This window comes from Brachyhypopomus gauderio, chromosome 2 (genome assembly GCF_052324685.1).
Source record: "Brachyhypopomus gauderio isolate BG-103 chromosome 2, BGAUD_0.2, whole genome shotgun sequence".
In the NCBI taxonomy this organism is placed as follows: Eukaryota; Metazoa; Chordata; class Actinopteri; order Gymnotiformes; family Hypopomidae; genus Brachyhypopomus; species Brachyhypopomus gauderio.
The window spans coordinates 297121-313399 of record NC_135212.1 but is presented as its reverse complement, the minus strand read 5'-3'; the positions used below and the strand labels follow the sequence as shown (position 1 = coordinate 313399).

Sequence of the window (16279 nt, the reverse complement as noted above, 5' to 3'; positions counted from 1 at the left end):
ACTCCCCTCGTTTATAAAGACGCTACAGATTATATTGTCGATTTACGTTTCTATGCATAAATAAGACCTAGACTTTAATTATCCATCAGAGCAAACGGCATGGGATTATCTATGTCCAAAGCCACACTGGCTCAAGGGTGTTAATTATTTTAAATAAAAAACACACTGGCTACACCGAAGTTCACCTCTGACCACATGACTTTGCAGTATTAGAGCAGAATAATTAAGTCTAAATATCTAGTTAGGTCAAAACTGTAACTCTCTAATATAATCTGTAGCGTTTTTATGCGGATAAACGAGGTCGGTATTGGGCACAACACCGGCTGAAACCCAATCTGTCACACGTGAACTGCTACAGGCACCGTTCAGAAACTGATCAGTTCAGTTAAATGCATTCAGTTCAGTAGATGTATGCGGCTTTTAGCCTATATATAATTAATATTTATACAATATTAATTTATTGTAAATATAATGTTCTACTCTCCAGCAGGCGAAGGTGGAAAAATAAGCGCGCGCGCGTGCGCGCGCAAACGCTGGCCATGACGGAGACATAAGCGCGAGACCTTCATCCGATTTTTTCTCCGGAGAGAAACGGCTGTGTTTTACCGTAAGTACCATTCAGCGTTCATAAAAACGTTAAACACATTGATAAATTGTAATTTGACATACCAAAATGTTTAAAATACACCTTCGTTGTCAATTGTTAACGAACAAGGTTAATTGTTAGTTAGTTATTTGCTTAACTAAGGCCGATGGCTAAATGTGTGAGGTAGCCAGTTAGCCGTTGGCTAACGTTTTGGACCGTTTTAGATACCAGGTTTGTTTTACTAGTATGAACACAGATAGCACATAGCTAACCTGGCTACTCTAGATCCATAACTACCATTGTATGTGTACATCGTCAGGCTTTGAAATTTACGTGAATATTTTAGATATAAATGATAAAATGTTCCTTGCGCTGGAAGGCCTGCTAGCTATTTCATCTTGGCTAACCTAGCCAAGCTAGCTGTCTCACAAAACTAGTGCGCGAGAGATAGCCAGCTTTGCTAGTTAGCTATAGCCAAGTTTTTAAGGCCTGCTACCTGACGTTTAGTCTATTACATCTTGGCTAATCTAGCTAGCTAACATACGTAGCGAACGAGACATAGCCAGCTCTGCTAGTTAGCTAGCTAGCTATGGCCAAGTGTTTTATAATGGTGTAAAGAACAACCTTTCGCCAACTACCAATACATGCTGGAGCTAGCTACTTTTTTGGCCATTATATATTCTTATGTATTTGTATCGCTATATTGAGTAGCTGGCTGATATTTGTGTCATTACATGACTGACCAAAAGCACTAAGATAGCTGATTTGGTAGCTAGCTAGCTATTACCGTTAGCTAGAGGTTTTCTGTAATTCGGGCCTATGTGTAACAATCATCCAAAGCATTTTAGTGAGTTGTTCATCTTTTTAAAGACAAACACTTAATTCATTATTTAAACCATTTTTAAATTCCTGAGAAATCTTGTTCATTTAGCTATTTGGTTACCTGATATGTGTTTATTATTACAAACATGTAGGTGCATCCCTTGTGTCTTGTATATTACGCTTTTATAAGCTTCACATTAAGATAATGTTGTTTTTCTCTTTCCCTAAGTTGGCAGAAAACCATCGTATAACGTAAGTTGAAGCTAAATGTTATAGCTATATTACTTGTATGATATTGTAGCCTGTTAAAGTTTGGCAAAATATTTGACCCTGCTTGTTATGTTGCACTGTAATTTGCAGGTTCTAAAGCTACGAATACCGACAGTTTGTGTAAGTACATGTTGATACTAATTCATACATATAATTGACAAGTAGGCCTAATGATGTAGTAAACTTGATGAAGATGTGATGAAAATAAATGTGTCTCTATTCTTGTGCTTCCTTACAGGTTCTTTACATCCATCATTCATCTACAGTGTGTGTAAGTTCAGTAATAAGGTATTGAATTATTGGTGTCAATGAAAAGCACTAGGCATCTCATTTGATTTTTGAACAATTGTTCAGAATTCACTAAATCAGTCATATGTGTTAAATCTCTAAATATTTACAGTGTCACAGTTGAAAGGTTTGTTTGAAAGATGCAAACCTTTTTCACATATTTAAATGTTTCTCTTCTCTATTTGCATATCCATATGTCTACATCAAGCTATTCGAAGTGAGTAGAAAGCTATTAAAACGGCCATTTCTGCATACATGGTGTGGTTGAGGTTACAAAAATTGTCCATTCTGTAGCAATGTACATTTTTCTGAATGCTTTTTTAATTCAAAATTGGAGTGTACAAATATGAGTGTGATAGATGTGTTGGGCATGATCTGTTATGGTAGACACCAGTGGATGCTGTCTTGTTATAGTAAAAAAAAATGGGCCAGTGAGCTAAGAACATTTTATTAACATAATTATGGCATTTTGGCCAATATCCAAGTTCCACACTGGACAGGACTTTAGCCTAACAGCATTATTGACACAGACCTATGTATTAACATTATCTATTAGAAATAGACCACAAAGCACTTCTGTAAGGTCCTCTGGAGAAGAGCACCTGCCAAATTGTGAAAATGTTCACTAATGTGCACTTGTATGTTTCTGTAGGTTCAGCTCAGCTCACCTCACCTAACCTCAGAGTAAGTTAAAGAATTTAATATAAGGCCTTTGTTTCCTCTTAAATACTACAAACATGCACATCATAAAACTGCCATTATTTTATACCACCTAAATGTACATGTACATAAGGCATTATACTCAGTGTTTGGCTCACTGGTCCTCACTGTGTAGGTTCCTCTGGCTTGTGAAAGTAAGGGTTTTTAAAGGTTCAACATTAACATTTGCAGAAATGTAAGAGCCATAACATCATACATCACATGAAGAGGAAACGCAAGCAAGCATCCTGTGATCATACTGAAATCACCCAATACTATATATCCTGTGAATCTAAGCATCTGATTGTGAAGTAGTACAATTGAATTCACAATTTGCTGCATTTAGGCTTTGTTTATATTGCACCTTTCATACACACTGGCAATTCAAAGTGCTTCACACAAGAAAATTAATTTTGTATGAAACGGCATAATCAGAATTAAGTTCTCCAACTTGATGTTACAATAATATTGAACATTTACAATAATAATGTATTGTTAAAACACTGATCAGTTCTACATGCATGAAGATTGATTCTTTTTTTTTGTCTTTACAGGTCCTGATCTGAAGAATTTTCTGCTCTGTCTGTCTTCCTATTAGATCCAAGTCTTGTCCCCGTCCCAATATTTTCTCTTCTCTTGTCCCCCGTCCCAACATTTTAACATCTTTTCCTGCTGCGTCTTTTTGCTTGCCCTTGCAAGTACGATTACCAAACGATTACCAAACGATTACCAAACGATTACCAAACGATTTACCCCAAACGATTTACCCCAAACGATTTACCCCAAACGATTTACCCCAAACGATTTACCCCAAACGATTTACCCCAAACTAAACAAGCCGGAAGGCAACTGTGTTTATTTGTTTCAGACCAGATTCTTGGCTAAGTGGACCATCATTGTTGACTGCTGTTGAAGACACACATCAGACACTCATCATACACATCATTATTCTGTTAACATCATACATACTGTTTGATGTTAGTACATATATAGTTTTTTGTGTGTGTGTTATATACATTGCCATTTTCTTGTTGCTTTGTGTTGAATTGATTTGTTTCAGACAACCAACAGTAAGCAGCAGGACCATCTTTGTCTTCTGCAGACACACATTGAGAATTGTCAATACCTTTTAAAAAATTGTAATAGTATTATTGTGATTTGATTATTTTGAATACAGTAAACGTTTTAAAAACAACCTTTTGGAATAATATTGTTTTGGCACTGTTCCATATATACTGTTTGAAATCTGTTAAACCATGCCGAGAAAAAGCAAGAAGTCTGTTGCTGCTAAACGACGCGAGGCACTGAAAGTGGAGAGCGAAAGCACTAACCAGGTAGCAAACACTGTTGCTAATAGATATGTGGAGTCAGTTCAGGCATCGCACTGTCAAAATGATCAGAGATACAGGGAATTCTCGCGTGGTACACAGTGTACGTGCAACGCTCTGACATTTCTTGCTATGCACAATGAAGTTAACGAGTTGAACTCTATGGGTCTTGACAACGTTTTAACGAGAGGAGATGCTTTATATACTACTGTGAAACGGACATTGCTGAATGAAGGAAGGTTTGTGAGTAACTATTTAACTTCTGACGAGTTACCAACGACAGTCGACACCGATCTGCAATGTTACAACCTTATTAAACACCCACAAACGTATGGTTTCTTGAAAGACGATGCGCCACAAGGAATGGACGAGTTTATGAACCTAGAGAGCGCTCTCGCTTGTCTTGAAGGTAACGTAACTGACGCGCTTCTGATGGTTGGAAACACGTGCATTGCAGTATTCAGAGATCGCGAAGGGAGATTTGGGTTTTTCGATTCTCACAGCAGAACACCTGACGGATTAAGGCCTGATGATGAAAACACAGGTATCGCCGTGATGCTTACTTTTGCGAACTTGACAGATTTGACCGAAAGGTTGCTACTGCTGTATCAGGGTTGCCTTGAGTTGCGGGACAATCAGCAATACGAACTTCTGCCCGTGTCTTTTGTGATGACAGGTAGTACTCAACATGACGAACTCCCCTGTGAACTTCAAACGTTAAACGTGCAACCTAGTCTTATTAGCCAGCATGACAAAAAAACCTTTACCAAGTTAAACAAAGCACGCAGACGAAAGAAATGTATACAAAAGATGAAAGAACGCGCATCCTCGCAAACATGTGGGAAACGTGTTAAGTTGAAGGTTAAATACGCAGACGACACTCAGTTCAAGGACAAGATGAAACAACGCAGTCGAAACATTTACTTAAAAAATGTAAATTACAGACTTGCCAAGCAACGAGCATTAAGGGTTAATTATAAGCTAAACACTACTTACAAAGAGAAGAAGAAGCAGTACGTTGTCCGCAATTATAAAAGTAACGAAGCATTCAGAGGGAAGCAGAGACGCTACATCACCACGAACTACCAACATAATGCAGCGTTTAGAGAGAAGCAGAGACGATACATCACCACGAACTACCAACATAATGCAGCGTTCAGAGAGAAGCAGAGACGATACATCACCACGAACTACCAACATAATGCAGCGTTCAGAGAGAAGCAAAAACAATACGTTATCAGCAGTTACAAACACAACTCTGTGTACAGAGAGAGACAGAAACAATATGTCATCAGTAATTACAAAAACAACACTGTGTACAGAGAGAAGCACAAACAGCACATAATTGATAAATATTCAAAAGATCCAATTTTCAGGCAAAAGCGAAAACAATATTTTACAAACAGGTGCAGAAATGATTCTATGTTTTATGAGCTTAGAAAACAAAAAATTAATAGATTATATCAGACTGATGTAGTTTTTAGGTCCCATCACAGAGAACAGTGCTTACTTCGGTCAGTGAACAGAGAGTCCAAACTAAAGACACTACACAAGATACGTTGTGCACAACATATACAGAGAAAATACAGACTAAATCGTTATTTACACCAACACAGTCTACATGAAAATATCAATACGCAGTGCTTCTCTGACATCCACAATCCACAACAGTTGGCAGCATTAAGTCACTTTAAAGAGAAAGCAAAAGATGGGCCAAGCTATGTTTGCACCGTCTGTCACAGAGCACTGTTTTCTAACCAGGTTCGTGTGTGTGAACACAGAAACTATCAGAAGAATCCTACAGTTGCTTCAGTTTGCTTGACTGGCAAATATGTTCACATCTGTTCCTCTGACTGTCCAAATAACTGTGTGACTGAAGAAAGGAAGGGAGAATGGATCTGCCACTGTTGTCATGAAAATTTATCAAAGGGAAAGATGCCTGCCATTACTGCTGTAAATAAACTTGAACTTACACCAGTCCCACCAGAACTCTGTGATTTGAATATACTTGAAAGGCATGTTATAGCCAAATACGTGTGTTTTGCCAAGGTCATCAGTCTTCCCAAAGGTCAACAGAGAGCCATCAAGGGTGCTGTTGTGTCAGTTCCTTCAGATGTTGAAACAACAGTAAATGTTTTACCCAGACCAAGAAGTGAATCACAGTTGCTTACAGTGAAACTCAAGAGACGGTTGTGTTATTCAGGTCATTATCAGTTCCAGACAATATCTATGCACAAAGTCTTGTCTGCGTTATGTAAACTGAAAGAAATACATTCTGAATATAAAGACATTGTTCTCAACCCTGTACAGGAAGATGATTTATTTAATGATGTTACAGACGTCACAGATGAAAGTCCAGAACAGGAAATGGATATTGACAACAATCCTGAGAGTGAGAACACACCACAACAGAACCCTGAGTGTATGCAGCCTGATGCAGATAATGAGAATCAGAGCACTGATCAGCACACAGGTCTAGCGTTAGACACATGTCTTCAGCCACCAGATATTGGTCATCATCTGTTATCCTTCAATGATGGGATATTCTGTATTGCTCCAGCAGAGAGAAACAATCCAGTCAGTATGTTTAAAGTCCCTAAGCTCGAGGCAATGGCTTTCCCAGTACAGTTTCCTTGTGGTAAAAATACATTTGATGAACCACACAGACAGGTTGCTCTCTCACCTAGCAGATACTTCAATGCAAGATTATTCTCTGCTGATAATCGCTTTGCGATGGACACAAACTACATTTTCTTTGCACAGTTTGTAACTGAAATGCATCTAGCCTCTTCAAGTATGTCCATTCAACTGCGAAAAGCAAAAACCAGGACACGTGATGGACGTAAAATCAACAGTTCGCTTTTACGAGACAAAGTTGAATTAGACAAACTTATAAAAAATAACGAGGGCACCAGATTCATGCAGCCTCTGAGAGGGACACCTGCTTACTGGCAAAAAACACTCCGAGATCTGTTTGCCATGCTCAGACAGCTGGGAACTCCCACATTTTTCTGTACATTCAGTGCAGCAGAGATGAGATGGCCAGAGGTAATCACAGCAATTAAAGCACAACAAGGTGAAAATGTGGACTTCTCAGCTTTGGATTGGTCACAGAAGTGTGAGATACTACGTAGCAATCCAGTTACTTGCATGAGAATGTTTGAGAAACGTGTAGAAGGGCTCATGAACCTGATTCTGTCTCCTGCACAGCCCATTGGTGAGGTGGTTGACTATTTTTACCGTGTAGAATTTCAACAGCGAGGTTCTCCACACATTCACTGCCTATTTTGGGTGAAAGATGCACCAGAATTTGAAGATGACCCAGATCAAGTTGTATGTGATTTCATTGACAAGTACATATCGTGCAAGTTGCCAGACCCAAACACAGACCAAGAGCTGAACACAATAGTAACAGATGTACAGACACACAGCCGAAATCACTCTAAATCATGCAAAAAGAATAATAAGCACTGCAGGTTTGGATTTCCTAAACCACCTATGCCAACAACAATGATTACACGCCCCAGACCACCACCCCCTGACACAGACTCTGATGAGGAAAATACAGAAATAGATGAACAAGCACAGGCTAAAATAAATCTACAGACTGTGTGGGATCTGTTGAATGACAAAAATCAACAATTTGAAAGCATTACAGAACTGCTTGAAAAGGTCAATATGTCTTACCAGGATTATAAGAGAAGTGTCGAGTCTCTTTCTACATCCAGTCAGATCATAATGGAACGAGCACCAAAAGACTGCTGGGTAAATGGCTACAATCCTCTGTTGTTAAGAGCCTGGAACGCCAACATGGACATCCAGTTCATACTGAATCCATATAGCTGTATAATGTATATACTGTCATACATTTCAAAAGCTGAACATGAAATGAGCGATTATCTAAAGCGAGTCATGAGAGATTCATGTGACAGCTCATCTGAAAGGGAAACGATGAAACAGATCATGCATGCCTATGCCAAAAACAGAGAGGTCAGTGCCCAGGAAGCAGTTGCACGCACTTGCAGTTTAAAACTCAAATCATCATCCCGTGCTGTCGTTTTCATACCCACAGACGACAATGCTGTGCGCATGAGCCTACCTATGAAGTACTTAGAGAACAAAGATTCTGATGATGAGAACGTGTGGATGACAGGATTACCAGAAAAGTACATGGCCAGGCCAAAATCACCAGTGTTTGAGAATATGTGCATGGCAGAATTTGCAAGTGAATACCGAATTGTTTATACAGAACAGAAAAAGGGTAAAAATGTCTTCCCTTTGCAAAACAGTATGGGGCACATAAAGAAGCGCACCAGAGGTAAACCTGCTGTCATTCGCTTTGCTCGTTTCTCACCACAAAAAGATCCTGAGAAATACTGTGGAACGCTGCTGAAACTCTACCTGCCCCACCGCAGAATCACACAGCTTACGTCTGCTCAGTTCCACAATTATGAGTCTTTCTACATCTATGCCTCTGTAAAGCTGCCAGGTACAGATGTCCTTCAACGTGTTTTTACCATTGTACAGGAAAACAGAGAAAAGTATGAAAAGCACAGTGACGCTATTGAACAAGCAATCGAGGACTTTGAACAGAACGGTCCCATTGAAGATGCCTGGACTACTTTGGCTCCAGCAAATGAGCTGATTCGTTTGGAATGCATTTTAGAGCAAGAGCCAGTAAATCCCAATGATGTAAACGAACAAGATGACGTTCCAGATTACGTGGCATCTAGATCTGAGAACACCACTGCAATGCCTATAATGGAAGGACCACAGTTGAGCCATGCAGAGATTAGAAAAATGTACCAGAGCTTGAATGAGACACAAGCAGCTGTGTTCTACACTGTGCGTGACTGGTGCAAAAGAAAAGTCCTTAATGAAAACCCAGAGCAGTTTCTTTATTACATCGCAGGAACAGCAGGAACAGGAAAGAGCCACCTTATTAAATCTGTGTATGTAGAGGCTACAAAAATACTACACAAACTTCCATGTGTACGTGAGGAAACCGACATTTCAAAACCTACAGTTCTGTTGTCAGCTTTTACTGGTTGTGCTAGTCATAATATTAATGGAAAAACACTCCACTCACTTTTTAAACTCCCACGAAGCTTGAAGCCTCCATATCAAGGACTTGGGAACAGTCTGGATGAAATCAGGGCAAACTTTTCAAATGTGCAAATTATAATCATCGACGAAATATCAATGGTGTCAAAGCCGTTATTTGCTTACATTAACTGGAGACTCCAGCAGATTAGAGGGAACAACAAACCCTTTGGCAACGTTTCTATTATGGCTGTTGGTGACTTCCAGCAATTACCACCGCTTGGAAAGGCAAAGTCCCTGTGTGTGTATGAGGACCATGTGCTGGACTTTTGGAGAGATCATTTTAAGATGGTGACACTGACAGAAATCATGCGTCAGAAAGATGACCTTGCATATGCTGAGCTCCTTAACAGACTCAGAGTGAAACGGAAACACGACGCACTGTCCGCTGCTGACCGATCTATGCTGGAACAAGTCATTAAATCCCCTGAAGACTGCCCCTCTGATGCATTACACATATTTGCTACTAATAAAGAGGTTGACGATTATAATTCAGCTGTCATATCATCACGCTTTCAAAATATTACTAATATAGATGCAGAGGATTATAAAAAAGACCCACGAACAGGCCAGATGCAGAAACAAGGTGTCCCTTTCAAAGGAGAAAAAGGTGATCTTGTTGACACACTACAACTGGCAACTGATGCACGAGTAATGCTTACCAGAAATATTGATGTGGAAGATGGACTGGTCAATGGCTCATTTGGCAAAGTGGTAAAAATAGTCGCACACATTCGTAAAGATGTTCCAGTTGTGCATATGATTGGTCTTAAGCTGGATAATGTTGATGCAGGACAGAAACACCGCAACAAAGTGCCTGGAGGTGATGATAATGTAGTTTACATTGAGAGAGTAGAGGAAAATCTGAAGAAAAAGGGAACAGTTCGACGGCAATTTCCTTTAAAGTTGGCCTTTGCATGCACCACTCATAAAGTGCAAGGAATGACAACTCTGTGTGCTGTTGTATCACTAAAGAAGATTTTCGAACCAGGTATGGCATATGTTGCACTCAGCAGAACCACATCACTCAGTGGACTACACATCACTGACTTTGATGAAAGGAAGATTTACTGTGACACTGAAATCAGTGCCTCATTGGAGAATATGCCCAAACTTGATTTAAGTGCTATTCAGCCACTTTTGCACTTAGTAAAAGAACCTCATTTGAACTCTGGTCTTAAAATTGTACATCATAACACAGAAGGCCTTCAAACTCATATTGAGGATGTCAAAAGCCATCATGAGCTCCTCTTATCTGATGTTTTGTGTCTTACTGAGACGCATATGACTGGTTCTGTTTTTCCTGATTCTCTGCAGTTGAATGGCTACAAAATATACAAGCGGAACAGACATGCGGCCTACACCAACTACACACATCTGTCCAACAGGAGTGGTGGTGGAGTTGCCATGTATGTGAAAGACAATGTCAAAGCTCATGCTATTCAGTATATACAGAATGTAACTGATCTGGAGTTTGTGGTTTTAAAAGTAGAGGCCCCAAAACAAGCTCTTATTGCAGTTATTTACAGACCACCAGACTACAGGTTGACAGAGTTCTTACCAAACCTAGATGCCCTTTTGACCTCAATCGACATCATGGACTACAGACCTGTTGTGGTGTGTGGCGACTTTAATGAAGATCAGCTGTCATTTGCAAATAAGCCCATTTTTAATTTGTTTCAGTCAAAAGGATACGCACAGCTGATAACCAGTGCAACAACAGAGAAGGCTACACTTCTGGACCCTGTGTTTATTTCTAACCCTCACACTATTGTTGCAGCAGGACTTCTCAACACATACTACAGCTACCATAATCCTGTTTATTGTGTTTTGTAAGGTAGGAAAATCAGTACGTCACACAGCCCAGTTTCCAGAACAACATTGCCCAGCAACCTCAACCCTGAAGATGGAGATCCACATCACCTGATTACTGACTCAGTTTGTTGCAATGCATTGCCAATCTCTTAATTTTGTGAATCATGATTTTCTCTTGAAATACAGTTAACTTATTTAGTATTGCACCTTGACCTCCGAGTTTGCCCCTTTGGAATTTGTCTGCTCTCCTGTGTGCTTTTCAGGTATTTTGACCCTGTGCCTATTTTTGCATACTTGTTTCTTCATGTTACATTACGATTTATTTGATAGGAAAATCAGTACGTGACACAGCCATTTCCAGAACAACATTGCCCAGCAACCTCAACCCTGAAGATGGAGATCCACATCACCTGATTACTGACTCAGTTTGTTGCAATCTATTGCCAATCCCTTAATTTTGTGAATCTTGATTTTCTCTTGAAATAGCAGTTCTATTTATAATATTTGTCTACAGTTAACTTATCTAGTATTGTACCTTGACCTCTGAGTTTGCCCCTTTGGATTTTGTCTGCTCTCCTGTGTGCTTTTCTGGTATTTTGACCCTGTGCCTATTTTTGCATACTTGTTTCTTCATGTTACATTACGATTTATTTGTTACAGAATGCAGCCTCCTAGCGAGATGCCCTATTCCAGTGGATTCCCTTAGCGGAGACAGTAGTCACGTAGATGTCAGCGTATGTTTAATTGTCCTTTGTTCAGTGTCCATATATGACATTATTATATGTGTTGTCCTTTATTCAGTGTCCATTTATGCAGAGCCGGCCTAAGGCATACTCAAATTACGTGGCCACTTAGAGCCCCCTTGCCAATAGGGGGCTCCCAAGAGCACCAAAATGATGTAGCATTTGGTGCTGAGGCAGTGGTATGGGGGACCCAAAATGAAATTCTGCATAGGGCCCCATGGAAGCTTGGTCCGGGCCTGCATAAATGACCTCAATATATGTGTTTAATTGTCCTTTGTTTAGTGTCCATATATGACATTAAAATATGTGTTTAATTGTTCTTTGTTCAGTGTCCATATATGACATCAATGTGTGTTCATTTGTCCTTTGTTCAGTGTCTATTTATGCAGAGCCGGCCCAAGGCATACTCAAATTACGTGGCCACTTAGAGCCCTCTTGCCAATAGGGGGCTCCCAAGAGCACCAAGATGATGTAGCATTTGGTGTTGAGGTGGTGGTATGGGGGGCCCAAAATTAAACTCTGCATAGGGCCCCATGGAAGCTTGGGCCGGCCCTGCATAAATGACATCAATGTATGTGTTTAATTGTCCTTTGTTTAGTGTCCATATATGACTTTAAAATATGTGTTTAATTGTTCTTTGTTTAGTGTTCATATGTGACATCAACGTATGTGTTTAATTGTCCTTTGTTTAGTGTCCATATATGACATGATGAAAATACTTGTTTAACCCTGATGAGATCCGGGCGTGGTCTGCCTACTTGGGGTCCAGCTGGGCGTGGGGGACCCATTGCATTTTTTGTTAAAATAATCAGCAGATTTAGCCCAATTGCAAGTAAAATAAACAATACATATGTTAAATTAGTTTGCTCTCATTTATTTATTAGTTACTTTTTTATTAAAATGTAACACAATAAGGAAATGAATCATAAATCATGCTGGCTGACAGGCTGGTCCTATGGCTAGCTGCTGACGGGCTGGTGCTAACGGAGCTGGCTGCTGCTCATCCTCCTTTTCATTATCACTATCAGACTCTGATATTTCAGAAATGTGATCCTGAAATTTCTTCTTCTGAATCACCATCAAAATCCTCTGTCTCTTCCAATAGCAGCTGTAAGGCAGTCTGAACTGAGAATCGCTTTGCCATCTTTTATAGCATTTTTAGCATTTTTAGCATTTATAGCATCATGTCCCCATGATTGGATGAAACACACACTCACACACACACACACACACACACACACACACACACACACACACACAGGTCCAGAGAGGAGGGAGGGATAATGAGGGCTGAGAGAAAAGATGCTTCTTTCAGATCTCACCCCTTTGTCTCTATAGAGATTCTTCGTCTGCTGTCTGACAATATGCAATCAACCCCTGATGTGACAACCATCAAAAGTGTTGATGGTTGCTCACCTTTGCATGCCAAACTCCTCTGTCCTTTGTTTGTATATCCTTTAAAGTCATACAGACGACTATCAACTACCCAACCCAATGTTGATTGCCCACTTTGACTAGCCCAGGGCCCAGTGGACCCTGGACCCTGTATGTAATACAAATGTGAAGGGGGGGGTACGGGGGGGTGGTCATTGAAAATATTTTCTGATTTATGTTGCTCACAGAAAATGAGCCAAGGACCAATGAATCTCAGTTTGAAAAAAAAAAAAATTGTAGAATTTTTTTAAGCTGATTTTTTAAAAATGGGTCCCACAGACCCTTGGACCATATAAGGGTTAATTGACCTTTGTTTAATGTCCATATATTACATCTATAAATGTATTTAATTTGCCTTTGTTTTGTGTCCATATCTAACATCAATAGATGTGTTTAATTGACCTTTGTTTAATGTCCATATATTACATCTATAAATGTATTTAATTTGCCTTTGTTTTGTGTCCATATCTAACATCAATAGATGTGTTTAATAGTCCTTTATTTTGTGTCCATATATGACATCTATAGATGTGTTTAATTGTCCTATGTTTTGTGTCCATATATGACATCTATAGATGTGTTTAATTGTCCTTTGTTTTGTGTCCATATATGACATGAATGTATGTGTTTAATTCTCCTTTGTTTTGTGTCCTTATATGACATCTATAGATGTGTTTAATTGCCCTTTGTTTTTTTTGTTGTTTTTCAGGAGGTGGGCATTATGCATCAGTTAGCTCATTACCTGAGGGGGGTTACAGCCTTATGTATGCCTTTAAATTAACCCCTCCTTATGTTATAACTGCTGTTGGTCATATTTCATTTATGCTACATTTTATGTCCTTTTCTGCACTGAAACTGCAGTTTCAGTTCAGCTACCAGGAAGGGGGTGGGGTTGGGGGGAGCGTGGTTGTCCAATGGTTGGCTTGGTCAGTGTGCAGGCCTGTACAGTTTGTCCCGTCACTTTGTGTGCACTGTGTGCATGTGTGTCTGTGTGCTGGCACAGGACCTGGCAAGGCCCGTCGAAACAGCGAGGGATGTTTTCTTCACTACCACAGTGATACCACAGACGTATGTCCACCCAACAGAGCCCAGACAGTGGCAGATCAATGGGACTCAAAGGAAGGTTCCATAAGGACTCTGGAGCATGACCCCAGCAGCGCACACTGGGATTACAGACAATGTGGGTAAACAGGCCGTGTTGGCAGGAGACGGATGCAGAGACAGAGAGGAGCCCCAACCTTCAACACATATTGTCTATGACCTCTACTGGACTATTGACACTGTTGTCGCCCATGACCAAAAAAAAAAAAAAAAACTATGGAAGAACAGAGAGGACTGGCTTCTTTAATACCACAGTGAGGCAGAGGCTTACACCCACGGTCCCAGCAGCGCACACTGGGATGACAGACAATGTGTGTAAACAGGCAGCGTTTCTGGGAGACAGATGCATACATGCACGCAGTGCACACAAAGTGATGGGACAAACTGTACAGGCCTGCCCACTGACCAGGTCAACCATTGGACAACCATGTGCATATTAGGATACCATCTATGACCCTGCTGAACTATAGACCCTGTTGTCGACCATGACATATTTTGAAAAATTATTTCATTGTTTGGTTGATTCATTATTTTTACTTACTTTCATTGTCATAAAACTTAAAATAATGCTGAAGTCAGCTGAAAATGAATAAAATGATGTTAAATGCTGTTGAAATGTTAAATGTAAACCTGCAATAATGCTGAAATGAAGTAAAAATGAAAAAAAGCTGTTTGGATGTTTCATGATTGATAACCTGCTGATTACTATTACTATAATCATGATGAATGCTGTTTAAATGTTAACACTATTAAATGATGTTGAATGCTGTTGAAATGTTCAATGTAAACTTATATAATGCTGACGTCAGGTGAAAATGAAAAAAAAAGCTGTTTGGATGTTTCATGATTGATAACCTGCTGATTACTATTACTATAATCATGATGAATGCTGTTTAAATGTTAACACTATTAAATGATGTTGAATGCTGTTGACATGTACAATGAAAACTTAAAATAATGCTGACATCAGCTGAAAATGAATAAAAGGCTGTTTGGATGTTTCATGATTGATAACCTGCTGATTACTATTACTATAATCATGATGAATGCTGTTTAAATGTTAACACTGTTAAATGATGTTGAATGCTGTTGAAATGTTCAATGTAAACTTATATAATGCTGACGTCAGGTGAAAATGAAAAAAAAAGCTGTTTGGATGTTTCATGATTGATAACCTGCTGATTACTATTACTATAATCATGATGAATGCTGTTTAAATGTTAACACTATTAAATGATGTTGAATGCTGTTGACATGTACAATGTAAACTTAAAATAATGCTGACATCAGCTGAAAATGAATAAAAGGCTGTTTGGATGTTTCATGATTGATAACCTGCTGATTACTATTACTATAATCATGATGAATGCTGTTTAAATGTTAACACTATTAAATGATGTTGAATGCTGTTGACATGTTCAATGTAAACTTATATAATGCTGACGTCAGGTGAAAATGAAAAAAAAAAGCTGTTTGGATGTTTCATGATTGATAACCTGCTGATTACTATGAATACTATTACTATAATCATGATGAATGCTGTTTAAATGTTAACACTACTAAATGATGGTAAATGCTGTTGACATGTTCAATGTAAACCTGCAATAATGCTGATGTCAGCTGAAAATGAATAAAAGGCTGTTTGGATGTTTCATGATTGATAACCTGCTGATTACTATTACTATAATCATGATGAATGCTGTTTAAATGTTAACACTAATAAATGATGTTGAATGCTGTTGAAATGTTCAATGTAAACCTGCAATAATGCTGAAATGAAGTAAAAATGATTTTTTCCATCTACTCTATCTGCCCCATCTGCCCCTCTGCTCCACTGACCTAATGTTAAAGGTTGTTGTTAAATTATGTTAAAGGTTGTTTAAATTTTATCAATGTTAAAACATGTTAAAGGTTGTTTTAATGTTATCAATGTTAAATGATGTTAAAGGTTGTTTTAATGTTATCAATGTTAAATGATGTTAAAGGCTGTTTAAATGTTGACATCCTGCTAAATGATGTTGAAGGCTGTGTGTGTCTGTGTGGAGTGGGTATGAGGAACATGTTTGTATGTGGACGTGCGTGTGTGGGGG

General features: G+C 39.1%; 1 long non-coding RNA gene across 1 annotated transcript; it reads left to right on the top strand.

Moving 5' to 3' along the window:
• The first annotated feature begins 487 nt into the window (after nt 1-487).
• Nucleotides 488-3287, top strand: LOC143508710 (uncharacterized). The gene is made up of 5 exons (XR_013129426.1): nt 488-607; nt 1638-1660; nt 1769-1798; nt 1917-1949; nt 3220-3287. It is a non-coding gene; the product is annotated as an uncharacterized LOC143508710 (long non-coding RNA).
• Nucleotides 3288-16279: the final 12992 nt, after the last annotated feature.